Source organism: Bombus fervidus, chromosome 4 (genome assembly GCF_041682495.2).
Source record: "Bombus fervidus isolate BK054 chromosome 4, iyBomFerv1, whole genome shotgun sequence".
Taxonomy (NCBI): domain Eukaryota; kingdom Metazoa; phylum Arthropoda; class Insecta; order Hymenoptera; family Apidae; genus Bombus; species Bombus fervidus.
The window spans coordinates 1,922,323-1,944,037 of NC_091520.1; the positions used below are offsets into that span (position 1 = coordinate 1,922,323).

The following is a 21,715-nucleotide window of genomic DNA, read 5'->3' on the forward strand; positions in this document are numbered from 1 at the left end:
ACGCGTTTGAAATTTCAGGTAATCTTTTTATACAACGTTCGATGGAATTTTTAATTCTCTACGGAAAGGTACGAAGGTAGTTGGACCGAATAATGAACAGCTTACAAGATATTTTAACCGTAATTTTGTAAAGCTTGTCCCATGAAAGTCCAAGGAAAGGTAACGCAAACGGCGTGTAAAAGATGTACAATTCGAAAGAAAAAGGAACGGAGGTCGCCTCGAGATGTCCAAGACGCCTCCGCTTAGACGAATATTCTGTTTGAAAGATTTTTTCAAATGCTATATATATTTTAGGAGGTATTTGTGCGAGGCGATGAAAATAAGACACCCTGTATATGTATACGGTATACGTACGCTTGGGTGACATAACATTACGTATACATACTTTGTAATACTTGAATACCAATGAACGTGATAATTAATACAGCACCATGAAACGCTAATTACTCAGTTTCGTGTAATCTGTAGAATAACATATTCATTATGTTTGAATTTTATATTAGACAAACAACATCGATTTTATAGAAACGCATATGTATACGTATGTAAATATATGTACAATTTATGAATATAATCAATGGGAAAAATCTACAGGCAATTCCTACGTTTAAAATATTATAGTAAACACGTTAGGTCTGTTAATTTGTTGACATATCGAGACACACGCTGGTGGAAACACGATTTATCCGCTTTCGTCTTTATTGAACTTTCAATTTCTTTTACAAAATACGTCAATAATTGTATCGATATGCAAGTATAAATAATTTGATGACAAAGCAGGTTTTTTTAGTTTCTTTGGTAAATGTTTGTATCTTATGATTGTATGCATTTAGTGTTTTATAAGAAACTTTGGCTAATTAGAAACGTCGGTTAAATAGCACATTTTGCCCATCGCTCCGACAATGACACGACTCAAAGATCACGGTTTCAGGAAAAACGAGTTTGAACGTTCTCAACTGTTATGGCAGCGTGATGATGCATTAGCGACACAACTCTTCTCGCATGGTGTACCTTCCAAGTTTACTTATAGAACCCTACCAGTAGGAAGCACAAGGAACAACTTGTTCTTTCTGTACCAACAACTCAAGAGTTAGAACTTTTGAGTTACGTCGTTGTTGGAGCAAACGAGGGATTTTTATTATATTTATACAGCTTACGATTAATAATAATCTTTGGCGTGCGTACTGTTTAAACAGCTGTATATCTCATCTACTCTGATCAACAAGAAAGGCAATTGTCGTTTATCGACAACTTTGCGCCGTAACTTTCCATTTAACGAACGTGCTTTTTACTTCATTATTATGCTTTTCGTTATCGTTAATAAACAGATAACGCTATTGTCCTTTTGAATGTTGTATTTTCAAGGATTACCCGAGCAGTTCCATAAATATGGATATTCGCTCTCGTTTATAAGTAATAGTATTAAAAAGTGTAAAATATCAAGAAAATTAATCGATTAGAATTTCAGAATTCGTGTAAGGTTACGAGCCAATATATGGGAGAATCAAAAATTTGTCAGAGCAATGCAGTAAATCGTAATAATTATTGTTACGTCGGCCGCACATCCTTATTGCGTACCCTTAAGAATCTCATTCGGATCGAACAAAGATCTTTTTACGAAAACGTTCTCTAAGGTCTCTGGTTTGTTTCTGGAAAACACGTGAAAGTTGGTTTTTCCACGCGTGCAATGCTGCGGGCTAAGACCCGTCCAAGTCCACCAACAATCGTAATAGCCAATAGAAACAATGTCTATTAGCCTCACTTTCCTGGCCAAAAACTGTCATCAACGAATCCGATGATCCCGTGCGCTAGACACACCCTTTCCTAGCTCTCCTCCGACACAGCATCGTCACTCTCAGGGTAGTCCATTTTCGTCGTCAGAACAGTCAACAAGTCTACCACGGTTCTATCCTTAAATCAGTCCGTTTCGTAAAGTCTAACTAACTCATCGAGAGATTTCTGTAACGCATTAACTGTACTCATCGTCAAATACTTGTGACGCTCATAATATTGCGTAATCTATTGTTGAATATATAAGTCATATTAACCTGTTAACACAGCGTTAATTTCATTTAACCACCACTGTTATCCTAATCGAAACAAGGGGAACGACTCTTTCGCGGCGTCGATTAGCCGAATCGTAGCGAGAATTTATGCCTCTCGCTGACGCGTCTCTCCGCGAACGGTCGTAACAATTATAACTTGACAGTTTTTTAATCCTACTGAATTCCACTGAAGAGATTGAGGATGATCAGAAGTCTACTCAAAATCTGAATTATAATACAGAGAATTATAAAATTCTCTGTAGCATGCATGGAACCAGATAGCAAAGAATACTCTCGTTTTGAATATCTATTTTACATCCAGAACCGAGTCTCTTCGGCCAAGCAGCAAATTAGTAATAATACGAATGTGAAAAATTGATCGAAATGGTGATCAAAGACGTGACAAGTATACACAGAGGAGAAGAGAATTAATTCTATTATATAAAATCGATAAGGTTATTATCACAACGTAGAGTGCATACGTATGAGTTCATTATAGCCTAATTTTCCGAACGCTGGTCTAAATACACGAATTAATGACAAATTAATAATCCCAAACGATTCCTACTACTTTTTTGTAAAAATCAACGGTATAATACGAAATGTAAATTGTTTGTTTAAAATCTCATCGCACCGTTCGTCAAGGTATTGACTGGTTGTAAACACTATTAGCAAAATGAATCATGGTAATTCTTCTACGACGATGAAAGAATTTGCAGTTGAACAAACAAACAAACTGAATTATCAATTAATGTCCTTAAATAATAAACTTTGTCCCTTCGTATTTGATGTTTTGTAGATCTTCTATGACTTATTCTTTCAAGCAGAACAATCGTTCCGAAAGGTTTTGGTCATTTTTCATGTTCGTTCGTGTTTGCTTATGTTCCCACGGTGTTGTAACATCTCTGAACGGTACTGTACTGTCACGCCGTATGAAGCGGCCAACAAGTCAGCTCTTATTACCTGACTGTCAACGGCCCTCATACCGTCATTCTGACCTTCTACAGATCCAAGGACCCATCATATACTCTAACGATAGTTTAATGTCTAACATATATAGATGGGTCAATCGGTCTGCGCTAAAATTACGGGACGTAGAGTCCCAAAAAAGTACTTTACGTTTACAGCGAGCTATTCACCACTACCTGTAATTTATTACGTGCTGGTAACAATCACGAATAAAACAGGTATCTGCCATACGGAAAGAACGGATGTGTATACGAAGAAAAAAGGGACTTCATCCCAAAAAACAATATCATCCACTACCTAAGACGGTAGAAAGTCTCCTACTCCTGAGATGGCGAAAGAACGAACTGTGAGTCGAGTCTAGGCCAGTCTGTGCCACACATCTCCCGGGTTCCTTTGGCTCTTCAAGCCCTCGCGACAGTCAAGTCAACTGTTCGTACGACAATCGGGCATTCATATTAACTCTACGTTCCGTCTAAGTAATCAAATTCACCGACTTTGTTTGTATATGAGAGTGTGTATCCGTGCAAAATAGAAATAAATATATATATTAATAAAACTGTAGACTACAGTTTTATTCTAACTGAACTACCCCTATTATCCCAAAAGAAATACGGGGATCGACCTGCTCGTGGTGTCGATTGATACAATCGTAACGGGAATTTACGACTCCCGTTGACGCGTCTCCCCGCGACTGGCCGAATTTACAGTACTTTTGAGCGATAATGAACCTTCAGTTTGAATAGAAGTTGGCATCGCATAATATTTGCATCTTGATTATACAGCTCGACTTGACGAAATATTGTTAAAGTTCCGCACAGAGAAATTGGTTCTTATAGAAGAAACAAGTTGAAACGGTTTTATAGACGGTTGGTAGAAATTGCAAAGTGATCGTTCGTTAAGAGAAACGGGGAAGAGAAGCGAGGAGTAACCGACGCTCGAGTGCAAGCTGTGGATTGAATCGTGGAAACGCGAATAGCAAGTAGGCAGGCGTACGAGTGACAAAAGCTGCGAGAAAAAGTGGTACTGGAACTTTTCAAACGCGAAAGACTAACTAGGCTCGTTTGTATCCATAGAAAGTGGTTTTCATGGTAGGTGCGATCATCAAGCTACAGTTGTTTGCGAACCAGCCTCGAATCATTGCGATCCGGATCGAACTCGTGACGTGTGACTTTCCTGCCAATAAATATCCCAATCTTCACACTATGTAATACAATTGCAAATACGCGGATAGCAGTGACGCAAGAACGCACACCACGCAACCAAACAGCGATTCGCTCGTGTCCCGTTACCTTTTCAGAGTCGATGACGAAGAGTAAACTGATCCATATAGATATAGACACGCCAAATATACGAACAGTAAATAACATCGGCAAAGATCGGACTCGCACATTTCCAAGCACATTCCCAGTTTTAGCTGACTTTTCTTTATCTCGTCTTTTGATCCTGTTGAGACGCATACGTCTTTTTTTTTGTGATCCTCTATGGAACAGCTTGTGTCGCGTTCGTAGGTTATTTTACTTAATTTTTTCTTTTCCTGTTAGTCTCACTATATCCGGAATGGTAAGTTTCCAAGAATCGGGCCAAATTATCTGACTCGTGCTCGCTCTACCGTGCGTACATCGGAGATAGAAGCGAGAAGCAACTAGTACGAGCGAGACAGGATAGGTGAGCTTAACGCGGAGCCGTTTTTTACTCCCAATCACGTATTACATATTTCTTTGGTTTAATTAAAAATTGTTCGTCAAATACGATCAGATTTGGTATCACTCTGGTTGCGCGAATCTCAATAATCCGACTAAGCCGTCATCTCGTAACGATATAGTAAAAAATAAAAGCAAATATTTTTCTTCTTCCTGGTAATTCCGTAATTCGATATCGGATTGAATTACGTCGGTCATAAATAATGCCGGGGCTTGCCTGGAGCGAGTAGTTCCAGGAATTGGCGAGGATCTCCAACCTCATCACCGAAACTCCTGACCATATATCCGGACAAAGTTTTGGTCATATATTCCGGACACTGTTGTACTATCACGACCGACTATACATATACCGACCATAAAGTATGATTGATTGGCAATCGTAAGAATAATCAACGTGGTAACGTGTTGGATAATATTTATTTTGTTACTGCAGAATCATAGCTATGCATATCTCCTTTCTCTCACGCGTAATCGAACAATTTCCTGAAATATTTTATCGCAGCCTATCAATTTATTATACTGACCTTAGAAAGTTATTAAATTATGTCTTCGTTCTTATTCCCGAGTACGGTTGACATTAAAACGTGCTTTCCAAGTTCGAACAGAGAAAATGAAATTCTGAAAAATGAATGAGTGAGAAAATGGAATTCTTTCGTCGTCAAAGTTACTATAATGTTACAGACGGATACTACAAACTGAATATAGTCCTATTAATAGCGGAGAGTAATCGTCATTCTAGTTACATTATCTTATTGTATTCTGTTGAGGTTATTAGATGTGTGAACAAAGGAACGCGTGGATAAATCGCAAGGTAGAAAATATAATTTAATACAGAAGCGTAAATGCAAGGAGTATAATTTGAGTCGGTCCAGATCCGCATGCTGCCGGTGTTATCCTATGACTGAAAGCCCTGAAGCCATCGTCGCCTGTCTACTGTTTATGGTCTGCCTTCGTCCCAGTCTTTTGTCTATACGCTGTCGATGGCTTCAGTGCTCGAGGAAACTGAAAGATCAGATGTAGTTTTCTTAGATAATTGGATAACGTTGGCTATAGAGAGTTATAAGATTATTGTCTGGAAAACAGGTTCTTCTAAATGAGTATACCACGCGTTTATGTAACTGATTTAATTAGCTCGACACTGGTGAATTTACTTTGAGTCAGAATTTTAAACGAGGATGAAATGACCGTTAGAAATGAACAATAAATTTGGGTTAATGCGACAAGAACAAAGAGAAGAAACATAATGAAGAGAAAGTATGTCAAGGTGGTAAATTTGGACACGAGGATTGACAAAACGTTACGAGGATGTATAATGAATGGGTATGTATGAGCGTGCCGAGCAATCGATAAAATGAAATTACGTAAACGCCATTAGAAACGAAAGGAACGTATAAATAACTGCAATAAAAAATTCTCGACTGTTAATTCTCAAACGTTTGGTCCTCGTCTCTAATAATCATGAGAACATCCTCTATACCCAACTAAAATATACAATAATACTTATTTATAATAAATAATAGCCAGCAACCTGCGAATAACGTAACGTATCAACTACTACGAACCGTGTCATAATGGAATGCAGAAACTATGGCGCTGCGAGAACAATAGTAAATCCGCCAAACAATGTGAACAGCGTATTAAATCGAGGGGAAAGCTTAATTTTTGCTCGCGCAAAAATCCAACTCGGTATACACCACGTGTCGAGCATTTTCAATGCAGAAGCAACAACAATCCTCGAAGCGCTCCAACTCTTCAACGACCAGCAAATGAAAAATTGCACCGTATCTCGAATGACTGCTTGAGTGTAATTACAGCGACACAAAATCTGAAGAACGAAAACGAAGTAATCTCGAGTATTCAAGAACTACGCACGGAAATATCCAATATAGGATGTACAATCGTTATCACCTTGATTCCCTGTCACCAAGCATATTAGAGAACGAGAAAGCTGTTAAAAAAGCCACATGATTCTAAAATGTAGAAAATTATACGAGCCACGTAACAGATTTAAAATCGCCAAGAAACTCCAGGGAATATTCAATTCGAGATAAAGTAGGCACAACCTGCTGAAATTTATTGAATCGACAGACACATGGGACGGGATATGGCTATAAAGAAAAGCCTGGCTTAACGAGCGTGTTGTCGATGCGACGTTAAAACATCTCGCGCAACGTCCATTCGCATCAAAATATGTATCGAACATTGAAAGATCTAGTGTTCTCCGGATAAGCGTTTCTTTTCCAGATGTTACATTCTTGCGGTTGATCGGAGCCTGGTCAACAAGGTCTTATCGCGTTGATAAATTCGATTAAAGATGATCTCTTTGATCTAAATTCAAACGCGTGAGAAAAGCTTTGTATGTATTTGAGTAATCGTTGAAGGAACTCGGATGTTCGAGTACTCGGGTTCTTGAACAGCAGTTCGAGTAACAATGGATACTCTGATACCCGGGTAGCAAGAGCTCTACTTAAAATCAATCAAAACAGAATTCAATAGTCTCGCCTATTCTTTGTTTCATATCTAAAATTATTTAGTTGGATAGAAAAAGTGAAGCGTAAAAAGCGAAGTTTTCCTTTTGTTGTACATGTTCCTACGCCATAGCAACACAACAAGCGATAGAAACAACGATACAAAACCGAATGCTATTAAAACGAAGAAAAATTTATAAAAGATGATTACTAAATGTTTGCTCGAAGTTTGAAGGAATAGACGAGAAGTGGCAAGTGGACGAGAATTACAATCGTTTATTTACTAAATATACAACGAACGCTGTTAGGTCGAAGACGATGTTGAGACAATGTTATGTTACGACAATGTACCTATGTATATTTCTTAATATAAAATATAGTATTTTGAAATCGCAGATAGCAAAGGCTAAAGAAAGCAAACAAGTGGAGCGGCGAGCTATGTCTGCGACTGTAACGAGTACACACTCTGACATATTTGTCGATAAGACATATGCATGTACGTCATGAGTAAATGAGTTAAGAATGTTTGCAATGTTGCTATCCCAACTGCAAAATTTTACAAAGATCAGACGATGTTCGGTTGTCCGCCTTTCGGTCTAAAATTTCGATCAAATTAAAAAATCTGCCATCGGCATCCCCGTGAACTTTCTCATTAGTTTTTAAGCAGGATAACTTCATTTTGAAATTTAGGTTGGACCAACACGGACGATCGCGTGCTACCTTAAAATCAACGAAAAAATGTTCATCGGACGTTGAAGTGAAATTTTTTAATTCGGTCGCTACTTTCCTTTTGTGAGATGGAAATGAAATGAAAGCTTTTTTTTTTATATAAAAATCTGCGAAGAATTAAAGCATTAATACAAACATGTCTTAGGTATTTTGTATGCGACGCCAACCGCTCAAGAAAATATCAAATCGTTTGATTCAATTTTTGCACGATGTTTTGTTTCAAAAAGCGTCTACTTAATTCTATTCACGACTGTGTACGCATGTGAATATTGATTTAAGATAACATATGTTTTTAGAAACTAGGTTTTGGTTGATTTTTTTTTTCGACCATGTTAAATACTCACTATACACGGCAGGAACTGAGGTCTGATAAATATATGCGCAAATACGCGCATAATACGCTCATAATAAGCACACCGAGTTTACATTCTTTTATAGGCATCTCGCCAATACAGGTTGTTCGATTAAAAAGGACCGGTTCGTAATTAATCGATCGACGCACAGTCTGAGTTCGGTGTGCCGTCCTTAACCTAGTTCATGTCACCGTTAGCCGTAAAATTACGTTCCTTTGGCTTTCGTACGAACCTATCCCATTCGCGTGAACAGTGAAACTAGGCAGGACACGAAGGACGAGTAGCAGGGAGAGACGGTTAATCCGAGCATTGTTACTTTCACTTTTTAACCAAGACGCGCCTGGTTAATGCCGAATTCCGAGATTACGTTACGAGGAAATGAAAGTTAAGGCAAATGTCGTAGATCGCGCGACGTAGAAATTTGAAGGAAGGAAAGGCATTCGAATCGTCGGACACGTACAAAATTGTCGGCAAACCGCGTGTCACTGCTCGTATCAGATATTTTATCTTGCAAATGTTCGCGGTATGTGTATCAAAATGATTTCTAGATGTTTTCCATATTTCTTAGCGATAAGTTAACGTATACGTTATCGCAAATAACACGATGATTGTTGTATCGATTGTTAATTCTTATCGACTAATTACCGTTCGGATACTTGTTTATACCAACATTGTATAATAATTCCAGTTAAGATCTTCAAATTGTATCTATATAATCGAAGATTCTATATTACACGAAATAAACTAAATTACAAGTTTATTAATAAGAGATTTAGAAAGCTACGAGTAGAAAAAAAAGCTTTTACGTTGCATTCTGAGAGAAGCAAGATTATGCGAATAAAACGAATGCCGTGTATTTTAATTTCTCGTTACGTAACGGTATCGTAACAGTACAAATTCGTCGAATTCTGTCCTTGCTAATTAATTGCCAATTAATACAACGTCGTCCGATAAGTGTTATCTCGAGATAATAATTTCAGAAAGAATAGGCAATGACCAGCGAACGTGATGATGAAAGCAGCATCCCCTTTCAAGCAGAAATGAAATTTCATTACGAAATATTAAGCCTGTATCGTATCTTTTAACCTACACATAAGTATCGTTGTCAAAAGTGTTTCAAATAAATGCTCTTCCATCTACATCTTTATTATCATCAAATTATGCTATTACATACTTTTATGCCATATTTATCGTTATAAAAATACCGTGAAACCTTCTTATCCAACAATATTTACTTTATGCGAAACCCAGTCCAATCTCTTGGCCATCAGGCTGAAATAAATAAATACATCACACCTAACAACATCTATTTATGAAATAAGAAAACAAACCACTTCTCTGACTGCCTTCGGAAGCTACAAAACGATACGTAACGAAGTCAAACAAATATTCTATTCTTAAAAGTACCTGTCATTCTGGAACAATGCGTTATCTTGTATTCCGCTTTGGCAATTGTTTTACGAATGCGTGGCAAAATAATCATGGAGCGTTACACGGTTTCAGAACATTTAAACTGAGTTAAAACATTTGATCCGATATTGTCTGGGCAATTAGCTGGCCTAATTTAACCGCATAGTACTGTTTCTTACAGGTTTCTCTTTAAAAGCTAAATACCTTTCGGAACGTGTGAAAATATAACGAAAAATGCAATTGAGATATTTCTGACATTACATTACACGCATAATCTCCAAGTAGAAGAAAGTAGCCAAATATGAAACGGTATACCTAACATGGAACAGTGCAGTTTCTAAAAATCTGATAGATGAATATCTCACAAACGACTGTAGACTGTAGACACTTACTCAATCTGGTACCGCTCACGTTGTGATTCATCGGCCGAGCGAACGTTAATGTCGTGGCAGATTCCTATTACTTTGTTGCTGTTTGAAAATTTTCAACGGTGTGTAAATTTCACGCTCGTATTTCTTATTCGTATTATTATCACAATTATTTGTGGTTTTTCTTGTTGCTGACATACTTGTCTCTGATACCCGTAAGTATTTACGAGCAGAATATCGTACATTCCAAATATAGACACCGAGTAGTGGCCGAAATCTCCGTACTTTATATTTGGATTACTTTTTTCTCTATATATTGTTTTATTTATCGGATATCAGGATATCTTCTGGCAGTATAAAGAAAAAGAGATGACTCGAGCCATAAAAAGGATTCGAGAAAAGAAAGTGGAGTACATCAAAGCGGCAAACCACTTTCGAGTAGTCACAAATGTGCTGTGGCAGAGTTTGATACTTGCGTAAATAGCCACTAGCGTAAATATCTATGTTTTTACGTGATTTTTCTAAAATCTGATTTTAACACCAAAGAAGAACAAGATAAGAAGAACAAAACTATTTTTTGTTTGATAACACCTGTCGTCGATATTCCATAGTCGAGCACCGTAATAGGTATTTCATACTTGGCTACTTTCCTCTGTTAATGAATAACTCGTATTAAAAAGACCGTTGTTTTTAATTTTCTCTGAGGCTGTTCTCACGCTATAGATTTCCATCGAGGACCTGGAAATATTGATAATATTATTGATTGTCTGGGGGCACCCTAAATGTTATTGACAATGAAAATCGGTCGACTATATATTTGGCCAGCCTGTACCTAATCGTTGTAAACCATTATAATACTCGTTGTTGATAACATACATAAGTAGTCGACTTATATAACGGAGCAAATGTTGTTTCACAAACAGAACTTCCACGGAATATCGATCCACCCGTATGGAATGTATTATCGATACGGTGTATTCGCAAATCTAACGCTACGCACGACTTTTAAACGAACGTACGATGATCGTAGAGACATAGTTCTTCCGAGTAGCGTTTGTAACACGCGGAAATCGACGAACGAGTCGGTTTATGGTGCAGTAGTTACGCGGAAGTTCGAATCGCATCGTCGCATATGACGTATCGCGACGCTTTCGCACGTAATACTTTTGCACGACAGGTAAAAGGAAAATGACCGCGATAGTTCTAAATGGCAAGTAAAAAGTACGCAGGTAGACTTTACACGTACTTATCTAGGACAATGGGAAAAAGTTACCTACAGATAGGTAATACGTGGGATTTTTCATATTTCTGCGCCAGATTTACCGCTCGCGTAAATCTAACAGTCGGATCGCAGATTTTTACGCAAACTCGTATTTTCACGGACGCGACACAAAAAATTAAACTCGAGCAGATATTTATTTCATGCATTAAATGTTACGAGAAGTACTATATTTGCAATATTTTATATATCTTTGCGTATTACGTGCGTTCTGGTTTTTAGAAACATTCCTGTAAATAAATGGAGATCTATTAATGAGATCGATCGATCAATAAGATTAATTCACATACATTAATATACATACATTATAGTTAAAAAGGTTTTGGAAATTTCGTGTTATAAACAGATATTTCGTTATGTTTGTTCATCGTTTGTACGTCATTATTATTTTTAACAATTACTAAACACGTACAACGGAATAATTCGAAATTATAAATTAATCCTAATTATCAATAGGGCGCAGATTTTTACGTACTCGTGGTAAAGCTGAAAGTGCAGAGATATTTCCGTTTCTTATGGAAAACCGAAGGAATTTTATGGAAATGTAACACGTCATAAGTGTTTACCTCGCGTTAAAGCATTTCGTTTGGCAACGTAAAAGACGCAAATGAATTCAAATATTATACGAATATTATAGGTGATTCGATGTGGGAACAGCCTTGCTTCGGTTTGAAGTCACGTTACGAGCGACAGAACGAGTTATGAGGTAACAACACGCATGGGAAGACATACCCTTTCACTTTGGCATTTCACTCTCACGGGAGCAGAGAACCTCTATTCTGATGATACGAACTGACGATCAGCGAAAGCGTAAAAAATAATTACGGTAAGCAAATTGTCATCGAGTTCCAAATCTCCGTCACACGTCCAAAACTATCATTTCATTTTTATTTTTTAAATTGAACAAGCGTAAGTTTCCAGTCTTTTTTCAATTGTTCATGTTTTTCTAAATTTTCTATTAAAATATATACCTACAGATTTGTATATTATAAGGTTGTTAAATTTTAATTTTTAATTTAAATTGTAACATAAATTCACCCTGTTTCTCTACACATCGTATATTACGTATTCTTGTGACAAATGCAAAAACAGGACAATTTATATTAAAACCGAATATTAATTTTTTTGTCGCATCTTTTATGAAAATATATTTACATACGTAATTGGCAGTACGGCAAAAACGCAAGATAAATGAAATGAAAAAGCTAGAACTCCTCGTAATAATTAATTTACTTGATCGGGCAAGTTTTTTTACCTTGTCGATGAATATTAATTATTAGTAAAGTTAATAACAATCGACGCTAGCCGAATGAAGCATACCAATAGTTACTGGGCTAAGACTAAATTTGCATCATCGACGATTATTCACGATCGGAACAATTACAAATTAATATTTTCCAATGATTTCGTTTTTCGAAAAATTATCCATAAACCGACAATTTCCATTCGAGTAAAAATGTCTACTCGACGACTTTTTTTTTAGGTAAAGTGTTCGAAATAACTGTTACTTTGGATGTCTGGTTGCAAGTGGCTCGTATGTATATAATCTTGGAGAAATAAACGAAGGAATTGAAAGCCAAGAGGCTTCAGCGAGAATGCACTTCCAAGTAGACGCGATCAACGTCAGAGATATGTAAGTAGTTAGAGCACGTAACCGTGGTAACTTTCCCACAGTCTAGTGGGATCGAATCGCGATTAATATAACCCGTGCTAATACGCACGCTAGCCCAATGATCTCGCACGAGTACAACGAAACGTAATTGGCTTTCTTACTGTCTGTACGAGGTTACGTAAGACACAACAACAGCTCGCCGGTAGAAGTCTATACGCGCGCGCTTTCAAGCACGATAGCGAGACACTTTCGTCTCTGTGAGTGAGCAGATAAGCCCAGGCAACTGTTCACCGGTGCACTAGTGCGGTGTAGCAGCAGTGCAGTGACAACCGTTTACTTTCGCTGCCTAAGGCCCGTCCACACCATGTCGCTCCTAAATAAGGATCGATCGGTACAGAAACGGGTTCCGTGCGAGGTAATCTCGTTAATTAGATACGCCATGGTGAGCGTATCTATCCTGCGAAACCGTGTTATGCGAAACCGTGCCGGTTTCTCTTACTCCGAATTTTTGTTTCGGTCAACGTGCGTAAAAAGCGTTTCCTAAAACACGTGGAACGACAGATTGAAATCCCGAGATTCGAAAGCTCGTGCATTTGTATCCGACTGCGTAACGTTGCCATTAAGGAGTAAGCACTCTGATTAAACGTGTAAAATGCGCAGCCGATAAAATACGTAGAAATATGAACGTAGAAATAGAAAGAGAAATATCGTTTATATTATCGAATATATTGAACTGTATATTATAGACAGACGTTTATTCTATTAATGCATTCGTAACCGACGTCGTAGCATAATGCCATGCAGTATCATCGGGTATCTCGCCGCGTGGCCGATGACGACACGCGTATGTCATCGGTATTTTCAATCAAGTCTCGGACAATTATAAGTGTAAATAACGTTTATACCTATTATATGCATGTCGTACAATTTTCTCATTCTTCAAATAAATATCGTTGCCTCTTGCGTGTTTTTCTTCTTGAAAATTTGATCGCTCGGCGATCGAGATTATTACGGATGTCCGATGATATACCGCGTATTCGCGACATAATAACTTTTGTTATTTTCACATTGATTAGGTTCGCTTGTTTTTTATTTGTTTAAATGCAAATAGAAGTTTTCAGCCATTCCGGAGAAACACTTTACGACAGCTTCGTAGCATAAACTGTACATTGTACATAGATATTTTCGAAAATAGTCTGCTTCAAAGTTGAGAAAAAATGGGCTTAAAAGATAATTATTTCATACTGACGGTAGATGACTACCCAAAGCATGATGTCACTAATACGCGTATAATGTTCTGAAACACCTAAAAATGTACGATCCGCGGATAAACGTTATTGAAAATACGAGACGACCTGAAACGAAAATTACGGAACCGGAATATTTCATCGAAGAATGATTTAAAGAGAGTTCTTTTCGAAGAGTGGAGAAATATTTCATTAAAGTATTCGTCGATCTAATAAATTCAACGAGACGACGGCCTCGAGTCATAATAAAATCAAAAGGAAACTCCACTGGGCATTAGGATAGTTAAAATATCGAAATAATTAATTTGAAAAATGGCTTCGTCTCCTACATATTGGATAAATCTTATTAAATTTTTGTCATCTTTTAGATATTTGCTAATATTTTCATAAAGCCATGTAGATATCGCATCTCTGTTATGAAAATTATTCTCCAGATTTGTAAGAATATGAGCTTGTTTTTTATTCGTTAAAATTATATTAATAAACGATGTTCTATCGTAATTTTATTGAGATCGATTACCGTGCGAATAATTTTTACTTTGGCCGTAACTACACGCTGCTTGCTCTGCCATGATCGATAATAAATTTCAGCCACTTACATAAATCCGGAACTTTGATTTCACTTCTTTGAAGACTTACATTACACGTAGCATCGTTTACCGGAGCGCGAATATAACTTCAACTTTTAATTACACTTTCTGTTTCGTCCTTTAATCGTCGAAAACCGGAAACTAATTAGCACAGTTGAAGCATTTCCGATGTTTTACATTATTTATCCAACACGTTAAAGCAGTGGGTCTCAACCGATGCATCTCTGGAATTAAGCATTCCAGTTTTATCGAGGGTCGAGTGAAACTGTAAACTTTTACAAATATTTACATCATATTACGTTTTACAAGTTCTTCGTTCGGCTTTTAACTTTTCTAGATTTTTTTCTTTTCTATTTTAAATGAACTTTGTGCGTCGACACTTTAACTCTGTAGTCAAATTTATCCTGTAATCTTATATTCCATCGGTGAAAGTTCGAAAGGATCATACTTTTTAACAGATTTTTAGGATAAAATATAAAAGATGAAATTATATTTTTAACCAGCACTATTTACGAAATTGGAGGCATATGAAAAAAAAAAGAAATTTCCTAATTGTGCAAAAATTTACGAAATAAATTTTTCGGTAGATTACTTCGTTTTGTAACTGTTTTGTAGAAACAGAGAAGATAGTGAAAGAAATAGCTGTTCAAAACTATGATTAAACAAAGTAATAAACTATGAGTAAACTAAATAATAAATTTCATTCCGCCCGTGATTTTTATAAAAGAAGCATATCAGTTACAGTTTTCACGAAAATAATAGCTCTTTTCAATTAAGGTATCCTTTCTTTGCTCTTACGTAAATCTGTGATCTATCAGTTTTATTAAAAGATACGTTCATGCATACTTTATCGTTATGACCTTGGTGATTTCGATATTTCGAAAATTTTCCTTGTAATCTCGAAAATATTACGTGACTTCGACAAGATGAATTGCTGCGCTAAAGCTCTCGACGATAGCAAGAAGATGATATAAAACGATACAAACAAATGTTTATAAATCTTCGACCATACAAGGAGGAAATACGAGGAAGAATGCAGCTTTCAAATCATGCATTTCTAACGTACGTCGTACGCTTTGGGAAAATGATCGTTCGGCTCTGAGGAAAACCGGTTTGTCTCGTAACAGAGCAGGCCTGGAAACTCGGGCCCAAATATTTCACGCGTCATTCAGGAATGCAACTCACTTTCTGAAGGTAAAGGTCTAGAAGAAACTGAAAAGATCGTTACGCTACAGATTTCTTGGAATTGTCAAAAAAGCTGTGAACAGAGGCGAAAATTTCCGAGATTTAGAATACCACTGTATTTCCTGTGTCTTTTTACCGAAACCGGCGTGTTTCCATGTTGTATTTTTATAAATATCTAATTAGAAAAATTCAATAACGTTACGCGTCAACATTACAAATTTATTAATTTATATATCTATAGAATATTATCGACGATTGTTATAAATTGTTTTCTGTTTTCTATGATCAAGTCCTCCGGTATTTTACTCTAACTGTAAGTAGACCTTTATGCAAATTCGTATTTTTATAAACGCAAACGAGTAAGTGGTATCTAAGCACAGACTTGTTTCAGCCATCGAATATTAATATATTATACTGTTTTGGACATTTCATCTATTTCTGCGATTCCAAATTTTCAATTTGAATGACAATCGTAAAATTAATGGCACTTACGATGTGCAAAATTATTTCGTACCATTCGCAGAGATACGTTTCGCGTCAATGTTAGAATACATACCAATTTCGTGTACGTTATTTAATATCTTAACGATTCAATCCTGTGCTAAAATAAGACGATCGATGATTAGAGACAAGCGTATATAATGGATGCGCTAATTATTCGTAACTACATACCTATTTCGCATTCACAATACATATTAAACATTTCCTGACGAACGAACTGTGCGCGATAATTGAGACACTTTATGTGTTCTATTAATTTCTAGAGCGTATCGAGAAATAAAATTTACGAGTTGACAGGACATTGTATTAAATTTTCACAAAGTGTAATTGATCGTTCAGTAATAGACCAGAGTTCTTTTATCATGAAAAAAGGTCTTGACCGGTTAAAGAGTATCGAATATATACAGTGGCTATAAAAAGTGTTTGTACACCTTTGTATTTATCATAGCGTTTATATAATTATATTAAGTTTCACCTTCTCTGCTATTATTAATATGAACACAATATACAAATACTAACATATGATAATAACGATAATAATAATATTAATTTATTTGTGCTTTAGGTCCATAGCCCATTACGAGGTTGTTACATTTATCCTCAGCTTTTTGGTATTTTTCACAAACACGACGATGGTATCCCGCTGGGGGTAGCCACCCACGTGCTATATTTTATTTTGTTTTTTTTTTTTTAATTCACTTCCACCTAGATATAATACTTTACCAAATGTCCTTCTGGACAAATTGTAAAATCCAAATAAATAAATAAAAAAAAAAGTATTGGTATTTCGTTGCGTTGTGGCACATTACTTCTTTTTATCTTTCTTCATTCTTTATAGAACACATGCACTAGGATATTTATATCTATTTGTATCTAATAAATATAAATAATGTATATTGTATTTACATGTGTATCTCCATATGAAAGTATCTTTCCCATATATAAATAATTAATATGATACAAATATTATATTAATATTATGAAAATGTAATGTAAAAGCTGATAGAAAGGAACGTTTCATGGGAAGATAAGAGTATGCACAAAACTCTTTGTGGCCACTGTCTTTAGCATGGAATAAAACTTCTTTGTGACGATATTAAATTGATCGATTAGCTTAATCATTTATCAGAATCCTTTCCAGCTTAGAGGATTATTTGCTTCTTTTAATACGGGCTCGCTTATCAAATTTATTTATATACAAGTTTAGCAATCTTCGAAGCTTAAAGCGATCAAACGATCATTTTTAGAATACTTTGTACAACGATGTACGATTTTCTGTGGGTAAAAATTAGTTGTAAACGAGCGAACAAACTAAGAGAGAAAATTACCAACAAGAGTAACTCTTTATAAACGAAATACCGATATTCCGGTTGTAGCACATTCATTGATGGATTAAACATTTCCTCGGCTAGTTCAACGAATCTCTAATGAAACGGAAACTGATTAAACGTGCTTACGTAACGCATTAGCGACAATACATTAATCGCAACGACACGTTGAGAAAAACAATACTGTAGGTACTTATTGATCTCGAACTCTGTATACTATATTATACGTAGCATGCGTTTACAAGCGATTGAATTAATACGACAATATACCGAACATTCGATCGATCAGAGATTATATTTATATTCAATTAAAATTTTATTACAGAATATAGTTTTAAATTTTATAAAACTCGTTGGAAGAACCGAGATAAAAATGAATTTCATTTGTATTTCAAAACTATCTATATCCAAAAAAGATCCAGTCCCGTATGGGCAACAAGCTAATTTAAGAAAAATTTAGAAAACTCACTTGCTTTTATATTACTGTTATATAATGTTATATATTACTCCGATATTAACAAGCGTATAAATCTAACATTAATTAAAAACAAATATCGTAAAAAATTGATTATTAATTAGATTTTAATTCGTTCTTTGCATCGTGTCATGACTTATGATTATCTATGAGGATAAATTATAACAGTACATATATATGTACGTTGAACGCGACGTGACATACAGTTATCTCGTGTAAAGTATATTTACGAGGAATCACGTAAAAATGACTCACTGCAATGTTATGTAGCGTATATCCCCGTGTTATGAATGAAACGATTCTATAGGCTCGACAAGCTTATCAAGAATTCCCTTCCATTTTACAAGAATCACGATCATTTACAGATGCAAACGATCGACTTCCATTACCGTTTTCCCATATTCCAGCATCGTACAATATATGTTACCTACTTGTAGCAATGAATTATTTCGTTTAAATTGTTCACAGTTTAGAAGATTCAACGTGCTAGTAGCGATAGATTGAAACATACTATACGTAAGTAGAATTTAATTTTTGCAAAATAAATTCTATTCGAGTCCCGTAACCTTGGCATATAGGAAAATCCATCCCTCGATCAAGACGGTCATCGGCTGTAAAAATATATTTAATCGAACGCCAATAATCTCAAGGAATTGCCATGAAACGAAGCACTTTTACTTTACCATTAAGGCCCTTCAGTGCTACAAAACATCTTTCAGGTCGAGAAATTCCTCAGGGTTATTGTTCAAGCACGTAAAAACATATTTTATCTGAGATGGGAAAATCGGACTTTTCCAACTTTTAACCGTCATTTCTATCCCCGAGCAACCGACAGCGGGCCGACCATATTCTATTCACAAACGTTTTTTTTGCTAACGTTATCCAAATCATTTATATCGTTGAATTTTTTTAGTCCATAAAATTCATGCGAAAAAATATAGTAACGTGGGTCGTTAACGAGCACCACCGTAGCAGCCTTTTTAAACAAAATGAAGCAGTTACGATTTGTTACATCGGCAGAGCTAATGAAATTTACAGAACAAAAACGATAACAGAGATATTAGAATTTCAATAATATTCTCATTATAAACAAATTGGCTTTGTTCGAGGTGTTTGTTTTTGCCGCCGTTCGGTTTTGTTTCATCCTAATATTATAGCTCCTTCTAATATTTCTCAACAGTAGGCACTGTTCAGTCGTTCACTGACAGAAACCTCGTTGTGTCGAAAACGAAAGAAATAAATACGCGCGGCCTCCGTCGGCGAACGTGCGTTATTTCGTTCGCGAATGAATCATCGATTCGAGCGAGACACTCGAGGGCATAAGTATAAAATCAGAGTTTCGCGAAAACCTCTTTAACTCTAAGAACATTTATTCCCGCTTTCCGCGTTTTCAACGAAATCCCAATTACGTACGTACTACGAAGGTAATGGCGACAACTGCGATTCATTTAATACTTTTTAATCACTGTCAATATTATTATACTTAAAAGGAAGAACAGTTGTTGAAAATTACATCGTTTTCAGATAATTATCGATAAGACCAATAAAAAAAAAAAGTAACGAGTCAGCGTACGAAAATACAATATAGTAGAATAGCTTCAAGAATTATAAACGATGATTTATAAGAAATAAGAATATCGCAAACATATCGTACTTCTTAGAAATGGGAAAATCTATTAACATTTTAAGCACAATTTAAGCACAGGAGGAATAATGAATGTTCGCTTTGGTTTCGTATTTATAACTTGCACATTGAAGTAACGATAGTCATTGTCCGTTTATATAGACATAATTGCTGAATATTAAACATCATAGTGTTTAATTATAAATGAATTTAATGATCAATCCACATACGTTGTACTTTAACGATATAATTCCGTTACGTTATAACATCGATATAAAACAATACTTAACAAATACAAGAGCACGTAAAATAGCGCAACGAGCGTTATATGTATCGATGCGTGTATTTCTATATTTAAGTAATTTCGTACGTATCGAACATTGTAATATACTTTTGCACACAAAGTAATCCATTATTAAGAGAATAATAATTTACTGATTGATTTAAAATCAATTTGCTTAACAAGGTTTTGAACGATTAAATCGATCGGATCATAAGATTACCGAATTTTCACATCATCGCGTCAAAGTATATAATTAATGATTATACTTTTGAGTAATTATCCCCTGTCACCAGCACACGATAAACATCGAGTATTTTTCAATCGTTGCAACGTCTAATTGAGCTCTGCTTGCTACATGATAACGTATCCAACAGTATGCATAACTTTGCGACGTGATCAATTTTCAAAATGACATAGAACGACAAGAGTTTTATTTTGTCTCGTACACGAACGTGACATTCGACAATAGCAGATCGTTTTACAAAACAATGATAGTAATTCTATATGGAGGTAATATCGTGAAAGCGATTTCATAAATGAAACGATAACATTGCACACGAACAGAGTTCTTAAATTACCAGCTACATTGTCATAAAGAATATTCCGAAACAATCGATATTTTCTATCTCTACCAATTTGCTTCGATTTGCAATTACTTATTTCTTATTTTAGAAATACCAGAATCTCCGCTATTTTTAATATTTAAATTCGTAACGTTTCAACGTTCTCAACATTCGCAGAATATTTGATACAAGTATACGTTCATTGCTATTATTTTTCTTTCAGATTTTACGAAAAATAAATGAATAATTTCAGCCATTTTTCAACCACTCAGTTTTATCAAATTGTTTCTCAGATTCGGAAGGAGATACGTTATTTGCAATAACGAAAGAATTCACAGTGCTACGATCTTTGCAAGTATTTATATCGCAACTAAAAATACGTGAAATGTTTGAAATACATGTGATTTCGCAATTGGCACGTAAGATAAGAGAAAAAATAATAAACAGAAGTTTTTCTGCCTAATAGTAAGTAACGTAAATTACGATTTGTCTCGATGATCCTACCGTAGCAAGGTTATTCTCGAATATTCCTAATCTTTGCTTCTCTCTCGCTTTAATGGAAACAAATCAACAAACACGTAACGAGAACGCTACAGGATCTCAAAGTGCGCAGAAAAGAAATAACGGTTTACAAGGTAATCCGCTCAAAATATTTTCCGGGTTTTTCGTTTGACACCGTTACGGTCGTCGTACTATTGTATATACAGTAGCTTGGGAAAATATTCGAAAATTTTAAAACGTAATAAGACACGACTATCTTGATGATATTAAATTTTGAAAGCAGATTTGAAGCTACATATAAAAATTACGAGATATTTATTGAAAGAATACGCTTGAGAAAAGATCACCGAAGCGTTTGATTCATTCGCTGTATTATTATTAATTGTATGTTTAAAATTATTATTCACGCTGTATACTAATTTTTCATTAATAATATGGTTCCATAAACGTCTCGTAAAGCCTATGTACATCTTCGAATTGCATTC

General features: G+C 35.6%; 1 protein-coding gene across 5 annotated transcripts in view; it reads right to left on the reverse strand.

Annotated features, from left to right (window-relative positions):
- Brat (tripartite motif-containing protein brain tumor) overlaps window positions 1–21,715 on the reverse strand; it is a 167,008-nt gene that overhangs the window by 67,730 nt on the left and 77,563 nt on the right. The window contains exon 1 of one of the 5 annotated variants that reach the window (XM_072002487.1): window positions 10,067–10,267. The exons of 3 other annotated variants lie outside the window; for them this stretch is intronic. The gene's annotated coding sequence lies outside the window, so the exon portion shown is untranslated. One more of the 5 variants, XM_072002488.1, reaches the window with a different exon arrangement.